Here is an 11,047-nt window from a genome sequence, read left to right on the forward strand (position 1 = left end):
AATATTCTTTATGTGGTCCTCAGGTAATAGTTTTCTATCTAGAACCACCCCTAGATCTCTTTCTTTATCAGAATTCTTTAAAGATTTCTCACATAATATATAGGTTGTGTGGGGTCTATGTTCTCCTATTCCACATTCCGTAACATGGCATTTAACAACATTAAATTCCATTTGCCAAGTGGTGCTCCATATACTTATTTTGTCCAGGTCTTCTTGAAGGGCATGACAATCATCTAAATTTCTTATCCTTCCTATTATCTTAGCATCATCAGCAAACATGTTCATATAATTCTGTATACCAACTGGTAGATCATTTATGTAGACAATAAACATCACTGGTGCAAGAACTGAACCCTGTGGTACTCCACTTGTGACATTTCTCCATTCCGATACATTGCCTCTGATTACTGCCCTCATTTTTCTATCAGTCAGAAATTTTTTTATCCATGTTAGAAGCTTACCTGTCACCCCTCCAATATTTTCCAGTTTCCAGAACAACCTCTTATGTGGAACTCTGTCGAAAGTATTTTTTAGGTCCAGATAGATGCAGTCAACCCAACCATCTCTTTCCTGTAATATCTCTGTGGCTCGATCATAGAAACTGAGTAAATTCGATACACAGGATCTTCCAGATCGAAAACCATACTGTCTGTCTGATATTATATCATTTCTCTCCAGGTGTTCTACCCATTTAGTTTTGATTAGCTTTTCCAATACTTTCACTATTACACTTGTCAATGATACAGGTCTATAATTGAGGGGGTCTTCCCTGCTGCCACTTTTGTAGATTGGAACTATGTTAGCCTGTTTCCACACGTCTGCTACGATTCCTGTACACAGGGATGCCTGAAAGATCAGGTGAAGTGGAATGCTGAGCTCAGATGCACATTCTCTCAGAACCCATGGTGAAACGCCATCTGGGCCAGCTGCTTTGTTCCTCCCGAGCTCCTTTAGCATATTTTCCACTTCATCTCTAGACACCTCTATCCGCTCTATGTTGTTCTCTGGAATTCTTATTGTGTCTGGTTCTCTGAAGATTTCATTTTGTACAAACACACTTTGGAACTTTTCATTTAATGTTTCACACATTTCCTTTTCATTTTCCGTGAATCTGTTTCCCATTTTCAACCTCTGGATATTATCCTTTACCTGCAATTTGTTGTTTATGAATTTGTAGAATAGGCCCGGTTCTGTTTTACATTTATCTGCTATCCCTTTTTCAAAATTTCTTTCTGCCTCTCTCCTTACTGCTGTATAATTGTTTCTCGCATCTTTGTATCGCTGGTATGTTTGGGGGTTTGGCCTCTTCCTATACTGATTCCATTTTTGTGTCTTTTGGTCTCTTGCCCTCTCACAATTTCTGTCGAACCAATCCTGTTTTCTGGCCCTGCATCTCTGTTTTGGTATGAATGTTTGTGTGCCTTCCTCGTATATTTTTAAAAATTTGGCATACATTTCATTTACTTCCCTGCCTAGCAACAATTCTGTCCAGTTACACTCATTAAAAAATTTTTGAAGTTCCCCATAGTGTCCTCTCCTTAAATCGAGTTTATCAACTGTTTCAATGTCCCCATTTTCTTCTAGATGATATCTTAAAGCATAATCAATGTCTAACAGGACGTGATCACTCTTTCCCAAGAGAGGAAGGTACTGGATGTCAAATATCTCGTGTGTGTGTGTGTGTGTGTATTCACCTAATTGTACTCACCTAATTGTGCTTGCAGGGGTTGAGCTTTGACTCTTTGGTCCCGCCTCTCAACTGTCAATCAACTGGTGTACAGATTCCTGAGCCTACTGGGTTCTATCATATCTACATTTAAAACTGTTTTTAGAGCAATTTCGGGGTATTTTCCACGAAATTACCTTTTATCCCCTTGCCTTTTTCTTTATTGTACAGTGGTACCTCAGTTTAAGAGTTTAATTCGTTCCTGGAAACAGCTCGTATTCCAAAAACTCATAATCCGAAGCTAATTTCCCCATAAGAAATAATGGGAAATGAATTAATCCATTCCTGACTACCCAAAAACCTCACTTCAAACTAAATTTTATACCTAATTCATGTAAATAAACCTACAAAACTATTTTCAAGTTATTACTTACCTTTGTTGATGAATGCTGTTGGCGTATGGAAGATGGTGAGGAGGGGGGGGAGGAGGAGAGGTGTTACTGTTTGGAACGGGAGTCCCTTTCCATTATAACATCAGGCAGTGAGGACCTTTTTGGTTTGCACTCCCTGGCACATTTTGCCTGCATACAACTAGGTCCTGGTTGTGGCTCACTGCTCGATTTTCTCGCAACAAATCTGTCCATGGAAGCTTGTTTTTCCCCTTCTTCGCAAGCTGTCTCTGTAGTACGGCATCACAAGGCAATGGCCTACTACAGCTTTTTCTGGGTGAGTCTTTTCAATAAAAGTTTGCATCTCTTCCCACATCTGACACACCTTAATGTGTGTGTGTGTGTTTGTCTGAGTTGGCTGCCTCCCCATGCCTCGCTACACTATGGATACCACTTCTTTTTCAAAAATTTTCAAACCACATCCTGCTTGCCTTAAAGTCTATCATATCTGCACTCGTTCCAGGGGTTTTCTTTACAAGGTCTTCGTGCAATGCCCTGGCTTTCTCACAAACGATGGCCTCCAAAACACTATCACCCATTAACTCCTTGTCGTGTATCTAAATTAATAATAACTTTTCCACTTCTTCAAGTATTTGTGGTCTTTGTTTCGTGATTGTTCTTATGCCTTTTGCCACTTTAGCACTCATAATGTCCTTTTTCTTGCTAAGTATAGTGCATATCGTTGATGTGGCTTTGCTGTACTGCCTACAAAGTTCAACAACATGTGTACCATTTTCATGCTTCTGAATGATCTCTTGTTTTTCCTCTATTGTCATCCTCACATGAGCTTTCTTGCCTTGATCCTTACCACTGGGTTTCTTGGGACCCATGGTGAGATATATAATAACAACTTTTATGGTCAAATGACCAAAAATCCAACAAAACACTGAAAATCCGGGTGAAGAATTGACGTGGGATAGTCACTGTTGTTGTTAAAGATTCGCTACCTGGAACAAAGTTCCAAGTAGCACGGGCTATGGTGAGCCCGTAATTGTGGTGACAGGTATTTGAAAATTTTATTTTATTACGCTACTGATAGTCACTGGGCGCGAGGCACTGGTAAACTGAGGGGTAAGGGGCGACAATCGCCGTACCACCACGCGCTAGGTCGGCCTGTACGCGTATCAACAAACTCACCTTCCGAGGTAACCCTCGCCTTTCGAGGCACATTTTCTGAGCAAATCCTGCTCGTATTCCGAAAAACTCGTATTCAGGGATACTCGTACTCCAAGGTACCGCTGTACAGTGGCACCTCGATTAACGAGTTTAATCCATTCTGGCACTGAGCTCGTTATGTGGAAAACTCGTCTTAAGAAACAAATTTCCCCATTTAAAATAAAGGAAATAAATTTAATCCGTTCCACTCCCAAAAACATCCATACTTGTATGACATTTTATAATGTAAATATAATACTGCACATGTAATTATAAATGTTTTGTTGTACTGTTTTCATGTTTACGTTACCTTATGAAGAGTAGTTGCTGGCTTGCGGGAGATGATGGAAAGGTGGGAAGGAGAGGGGTTATGGTGTAGAAGGAGAATCCACCTCTGAGTCAGGCGGACTCTCTCTTCTTGGGAATTTCACCCAATTTGGACCGGGTTGTGGTACACTATCACTAGCTCATCTTTTCTCTACTTTTGCAAAGAACATATCTATTGACAATTGCTTTTGTCTTTGTTTTAGGATGTTCCTAAAACAAGACAGCAAATTGTCATTAAACATGTTCACACACTGGGTTGTTACTGCTTTATCAGGGCAGCTTTTCCAAGAATGCGTTCACCTTTTCAAACATTCCCAACACTTCCCTGATCTCACTGGAAGAGGCAGCATCCTCCCTTACCTCCTCATCCCCTTACTAATGGTGCAAATTGTTGATGAGGACCTGCCATACTCCCTTGCGAGATCAATCACACAGACACCACACTCATGCTTTGCTATAATTTCTTTCTTTAAATCCACAGTAATTGTGTCTTTCTTCCTCTTGACAACACTATCTTTAGCAAGCAGCTTCTTTGGCGACATCGAGCATTACAAATTGTAGTCACAAAACCACTAAAAACCCTAAGAAAAGCGCAAATAAATGCAGAGGGATGCTTGTCATGTGCAATACAACAACAACACTGGCATCGGAGGCGTCCGAGAATTTGTGAGAACCCGCGAGACGCTAGGAAGCACCATGTGGTTTTGCTCGTTAATAGAGGTAAAGCTCGTCAATAGAGACAAATTTGCTGCGAGTGGCTCGCTCGTTGCTCGAAATGCTCGTAAATAGAGCCGCTCGTTAATTGAAGTGCCACTGTACTTGTTTTATCACCTGACCCCGTACTGGTATAAATTAAAGAGTTCTGTAATTTCTTTTCACTTGAGAATGAACCATGGAGGTTCGAAACGTTGTGCAAATTGTATAAATAAGTGTAATACATTCTATAGTAATTCACTTTTTTCTTCACCTTAAAATAATGAAAATGAGTTTTGGAGAACTCCTCTTTCAGCTAAGCCCTGATGCTAGAAAAATAGTTAGAGGGATAGAAGCTCTAAATCAGAAGATAATAAATACATAATATGCGGTCACATTCAATGAGACATGTTTAAAAGAAAACCTGCTGCCAGTATACACCAAATAAATAAATAAATAAAATAAATAAATACTGCAAATAAATATTATTTATTTATTTATTGAAATAAATAATATTTATTTAACTTCAGTTAAATAAATATTATTTATTTAACTTCAGTTGAGGGTCAACTGAAGTTGGCCCTCAACTGAAGCCCAACCAGGGTTTAACAGTCCACCTGACCACATTCTGGCATACTGTAATGGTGTTCACACTCTTACACCCCAAACAGGTCGCAATGAAATCACAGTGGCGAGATATACAGGTATCAATGAAAATTATTTTGAGGCAATGAAGTGACTTGAACATGCGTTGTGGTGATTAATCTACATCGTGGCCAAGTCAGTTAGGGCAGGTCTGGGAATCACCAGTACATGGGGTTCAAGTCACTTCATTGCCTCAAAATGATTTTCATTAGCAATAATAATAATAATAATAATAATAATAATAATAATAATAATAATAATAATAATACTAGTACAAATAATATTATATTTTATTTTCACTGGGTAATACATTACATATGTACAAAATTTTGGCTTCACATACAATTTGAAGAACAAACAACAAAAATTGTGCAATTATAAATTTCTTTATTTATTGAATCTCAAAGCTGGCAAAATTATTGCATTACATAGTATAAATTATTTTGTTTAAAGTTTCTGTCCTTTACTGGCTGTACATGATTATTCCTAAGGTTTGATTGTTCCATCCCCCCCCCCCTTCCAACCATTCCCCCTCTACCCCCTTTTTCGTGAAAAACAGTTTTTAATGACTGGTGGATCATAACTTCTAAGGTTCTTTTCTTTATCAATTTGTTACATTCTAGTAATTATGTTTAGTCATGTCTTACATTTTTCAATGCTGAAATCATTTATCAGTCTTTACCATTTTACTGTGAAGGGCCTCAGTATTGTTGCCATTTACCCCTTTACCATAGATGTGTGTGTCATCTAGAATTTTAATGTGGTTTTGGCCCCAAGATGGAACCTTGCAGTACTTCACGCACCACATTTTTCCAGCTAGATCCATTTCCATTTAGGATGATCCTTTGATTTCCTTGTTTTAACCACGGTTTTATCCAGTCTACAAGTTTTCTCACGTACAGTATTTCAAGGGCTTCCAGTTTTTGTGCTAGTTTTTGATGTGGTACCTAATGAAAAGATAAAAAAACCAGCGTTGAATATAATGAAGCGCCATATTCTGGGTGAGCCCCGGAGGCTCCCTGGAGCTTATCGGGTTAATGTATGTAATATTAGACCGGGACATTAGCTAAGGAGTTCAGACCTACCAGGGACCAGTGCCAGAACCTGGACCCTTCAGAGAGGTTTCAGAGAGCAATGGCCCTGGAAAACCTCCTTGTGGTTGGGGTTTTCCTTATCTGCCATTGACCGGGGTTAGGCACCCAGAAAGGTAGGCATAACAAAACAAACCCCACATGGTAAAAACTAAAACAAAAAAACGAACAGAGAGGTAGAAACTCCCTACAGTCCCAAGGAAACAAGCAAACATCACACTTTACTGCCGCGCCGATCGTCCGCGCAGCCCTCCTGGTCCCTAGAGGGGGAGGAGCAGCCCCGGACTTACCGCGCCGGCTGCCTAGCTTTAGTTCGGAAGCTAAGCTTCAACCAACGCGAAAAAAACGCCGAACGGTGGGAGGGAGGGTTGCCAGGGAGCCTCTGGGGCTCACCCAGAAAAAGGCGTTTCATTACGTTCAACCCTGGTTTTCTGTGGGGAGCCCTTACTGCTCCCTGGAGCTTCATACCCAAAGAGAAAGAAAAGAAAGGGCTAACCCAGGAGATGGCCGCCACAAACTCCACAATGCGAAGCCGAGACAACAAGCTGCAACCCGTGACCCAAGGCAACAAGAACACACAGGAGCAGACGCACAAAGAATGAGCTGCCAAGAACCTGTGCGACCCTCAAATCCCTGCGCCCGAAATGAGCCCTAGACGTCACCAACACAGCAGCGAAAGCTGCAAACATCCGAACAGCACGGGCGCAAGGACAGACTGCAGGCTGGAAGATTGAAAATCTCTGCTTACGACCTGGGAGACTCGAGCCCTGAAACAAGGAACGAGGGGAACCGGATCAACCCAAAGTGCATCCCCAGACATGGTACGCAGGTAACGGCAAAAAGCACAACCGGACAACACAGGACGCACCCCCGGCCAAACCAATCAAGCATCAATAACCCAAGAACCCCTCCGGAAAGCAGCCGTCTCGACCGTCGCCAGGACGGAGAAAGGCTGCAAACGAACAAACCTACCACCAGTACCAAAGAGCGGAAACCTGAACCGAAGGAGCTACCACAAACTGAGAAGAAGATAAGAAGGCACCCTGAACAAGGACCAGGACGGCTTAGGCGATGCATGAGCAGGCCGGAGGTGAAACAAAACATGAGAAAGCATATGAAACGGAGCAGATGTGACGTCCACCCCGAACACAAGCCGGAGCGGCTCCGTCAGCACCGCACAAAACAAGGTGACAGTAAGAAACATCAATTAACTGTAGTCCTGAAAACCCAAGAAACGACAAGACAACCCGATGCGAAAGAGAAGACAACCTACAAAGAGCAAGAAAAAGTGCATAGAAACACCAGGAACATCATACTGTCACCGAGACGAAGCTCGCAGGTGGGGCACCGTCAAGAAAGCCACCTGATCACCACAGAGATGTTGTTACCCGCGTCAAAATACCGCACACGAAGAGCCGAGGAGAAGGCCGAACCAGTCACGTATAGGACCGATCTGACCTACCTTGAGGTTACCTTGAGGTGCTTCCGGGGCTTAGCGTCCCCGCGGCCCGGTCGTCGACCAGGCCTCCTGGTTGCCGGACTGATCAACCAGGCTGTTGGACGCGGCTGCTCACAGCCTGACGTACGAGTCACAGCCTGGTTGATCAGGTATCCTTTGGAGGTGCTTATCCAGTTCTCTCTTGAACACTGTGAGGGGTCGGCCAGTTATGCCCCTTATGTGTAGTAACCTGCTGAAAGAGGCGGAGCCGCAGGAAAACGCCCCGAGTTCGGACACCTATCAAGCAGCGTCTGAAAATAAAACTGTGCTGGCTACCAAAGAACCATAAGGACTACTCTCGTGGGAATGGAATGGCCTCCATATCACCAGGAAACCAAACCCGGTGATCTGGAAAGAACCACACCCCTGGCGAGCAGACAAGCGGACCGATTGGGAGCCCACACCAGCCAGCCGTCGAGGTAGGCCAGACACCGAATCTCAAGCAGACTCACACAGGTCACCAAGATCCAGTAAAGATGCAAAAAATAACACCAAGTGACAATTACAAAATAGGGAAGGCAACAAAAGTGGCAAGCCTGAAGCCCCACCACCAACTGTGCCAGTTCTGGAAAACTGGAGAGGAACATGCCAAGAATTGACCTGGAGGTCCAGGGCCACCATCCAGGCACCCAGGACAGGAGACAACAGTCCTGCGATGAGGGCATAGAATCCAGGGTGCAGACTGAAGAAGTCCAGAAGAACCGCAGATTTGACAGGCCCATGTCTGCAAAGAGCAGATGGTAACCCCAGAAGGATGGGGCGGATCGCCCACGTCCAATGCACCCACTAAGATGACATCACAGAGCACAGGGAAAGAAGCCCACCCCGCCAGCCCTGAACCCCCCAAAGGGGGAGAAGCTGTCCACTGCCGCCACCAGAGGCCGGAAGACAACCCAAAGCGTCCACGAACAGCGGGACCATGCGAGAGTCAACGGAGCAAGCTGCTCCCCCAGTGCCCCGTCAACAGAGAAGGGAACAGAGCCCCTTCCGAAAGAAAAGGTACACATATACACATTATGTATATACACATACACATACATATACACATACACACATGTGTATGCACATACACATGTGCACACACACAGTGTACACATGTACATGTGCACACACATACACGTGGAAAGAAAATTACAAGCCGCCAACCAGTGGGCAGAGAGCACCACGGCGAGGCGAAGAAGGCACAAAACTGCATCAAAAGGCCCAGCTCGACAACAAAACCTCAAAGTACCAGCACGACCACAACATGTGCCAAGACCCAAAAAGATCAGTCTGCAAGCTACGAAGACCCCGGAACTCCAGAAGGCAGAACCAGGTCACACACGAGGAAACAAAGCCCTCTGAACCCACAAAGGAGGCCCAAGAGGAAGAAACCTCCAGAATGAAACCAAAGAACCCATAGGAACCTGGATTCGAACCAGGGGGAGCCCAAACCACCACATTTGCTGGCAGAGATACACCACAGAAAGGCAAAGCACAGCCCCCAGACAGAACCCCCAGGGAAACCGAGGGACACGGTGTGGGAGCAAGCATAAACAGCCCGGGACACTCAGCCCAAACCCAAGGGCCCAGACCCAAAACAGACAAAATGGAAAACCTGGTGTAAAATCAACACTCAAACGTTCCCAGAGGAACAGGAAACGGGCAGAAAACATCAGAAAAGCAAAGAAACGACAACAGGGGAATAAAACCCATGAAAAAAAAAGGCGAAAACTCACCTAAGACGCTCGCTCGCACACCCAGGCACATGTAAACAAACCGCAATGCCGCCCTGGTGGCCACGCTGGGAAACCAGCAGAAGAAGAAAATGGCCACCAGAAAAGAGGGCTGTGACCGACGCAAAAGATATGAAAACACGCCAGTAAAAGTGGGAAGCAAGCAGACTAGATGGGCGAAAAACTCCGCCCAAAAGCAGAAAACCAAGGCAGGGGCAAACCGCCCCAGAACTGCTAGCAGGCATTCCCCACAGCCCCGGGAACCAGCAACAGAGGCCCCGGGGCAGAGCTGTCCTCCAAGCCCTCCGCCCTTAAAGAAAAGGAAGAGTACATGGGAAAGGCAGCAAGAAAGGGCCGCTGGTAAGACCCAGAAGTCTTGACAGGAGGAACAGGCTCGAAAACCTCCGTCCCCAACCCGAACGGGGCAGCCCCCGAAAACCGCCCGAGTCTCGGCCCCAACTAAACCCCGCCCCGACCCTGAAACTCACAGACGGTCCTGAGCCGGGAACAGGGAGGGAAAGGGGTGAACAGCACCTAACCAAAACGGGGAGGCCCCGGGGCATCCGAGTGGGAAACCAACCTAGCGTGTTGCAGCAACCTAACCTAGCTTGCAACACAGATGCCACCTGTGCTCTGAACAGTAATAACATCAGGAGAGTACTGGAGAACAAGCAGAGAATATCTCTCGCAAGACTCCGGGTCAAGGAGTCAGTGACCCAACAGGCAACATGACGGAGGTAAAAGTGGCGACTGTCCCCGGAGACAAGGGCACAGCAACCAACTATCCCGTACAAGTCAGGTTGGAACCCGGAAAACACATTCAATGGTCCACTGAGCCCAGACAGGGGTTTCCAGGGCCCGTAGGCTGACTGCTACGGGAAGCCCGGGCAAGGTGTTGCCGACCGGTTAACCCTCAAACCGCTAGGGGCCCAAATGGAATTCACACCCACAGGCGCAACAAAAAAAAAAAATTCCAAAAAATTCTTTCGTCTTATAGAAGTGTTCATTTTTGTTCCCTGATCACGGAAAAAATAATAAAAAAATCGTAGGTGGCATATTTTAGCCGCAATAGGGTAGGGAAGTGTGGCAAAAAAGGGGCGTTGGAAGTGCCTTCGCCAGACGAGGTTTACTCCGCCCGAGCTGTCAGACGGCAGTTGCCACAAATATATTATTACCTAATTATTTCAATGTCTCTGATTTTTTCTTAGTTTTTTTGCAGTAATATTATTCCATACAGTGAATTGTGGTATATTTATATTATAAAATGTGTGAACCATCGCTGTACTCAAAATTATGGTGTGCATATTAGTGATTCAATTATTATGTTCATAAAACAATAAACAGTTTTGCTGTTGTTACACTATATACACAGGTTATATATAAGTATCTGCATGTTTTGTTCACCATAACGAACTACTAAGTTGGTCTTGTGAGTCAAAAAGCAACGAGGAGTGACCGCCAAACACCAGCGAGCCACTCGCTGCCACTCCCTCCCTCAACACCACCTCACTCACCCTCATTCTCCTCCCACAATACTGTTTTTGCATTTATTCACTATACACAGACGTTATATATACGTATTTACATGTTTTGTTCACCATAACTGTACATCTAAGCTTGTATGGTGAGTAAAGGCACAAAGACGTAGCTACTCACACAGTCAGCTGATCGGCGGCCGCCCTCAAGGCCAGACGCACTAATATTTGTCCTCCAACAATATTGTTTATGGTGTTATTACTCTATATACACACATTATATATAAGTATCTACCTGTTTTATTCACCATACCTGTACAAATAAGCTGGTAT

The 11,047-nt window shown here is 44.5% G+C and overlaps 1 long non-coding RNA gene across 1 annotated transcript; it reads right to left on the reverse strand.

Annotated features, from left to right (window-relative positions):
* Nucleotides 1–5,211: 5,211 nt before the first annotated feature.
* On the reverse strand, nucleotides 5,212–10,753 carry LOC138349984 (uncharacterized). The gene is made up of 2 exons (XR_011221950.1): nucleotides 7,715–10,753; nucleotides 5,212–7,484 (listed from the first exon to the last, which is right to left on the reverse strand). It is a non-coding gene; the product is annotated as an uncharacterized lncRNA (long non-coding RNA).
* Nucleotides 10,754–11,047: the final 294 nt, after the last annotated feature.

The sequence above is a fragment of the Procambarus clarkii genome, chromosome 43, assembly GCF_040958095.1.
Source record: "Procambarus clarkii isolate CNS0578487 chromosome 43, FALCON_Pclarkii_2.0, whole genome shotgun sequence".
Taxonomy (NCBI): domain Eukaryota; kingdom Metazoa; phylum Arthropoda; class Malacostraca; order Decapoda; family Cambaridae; genus Procambarus; species Procambarus clarkii.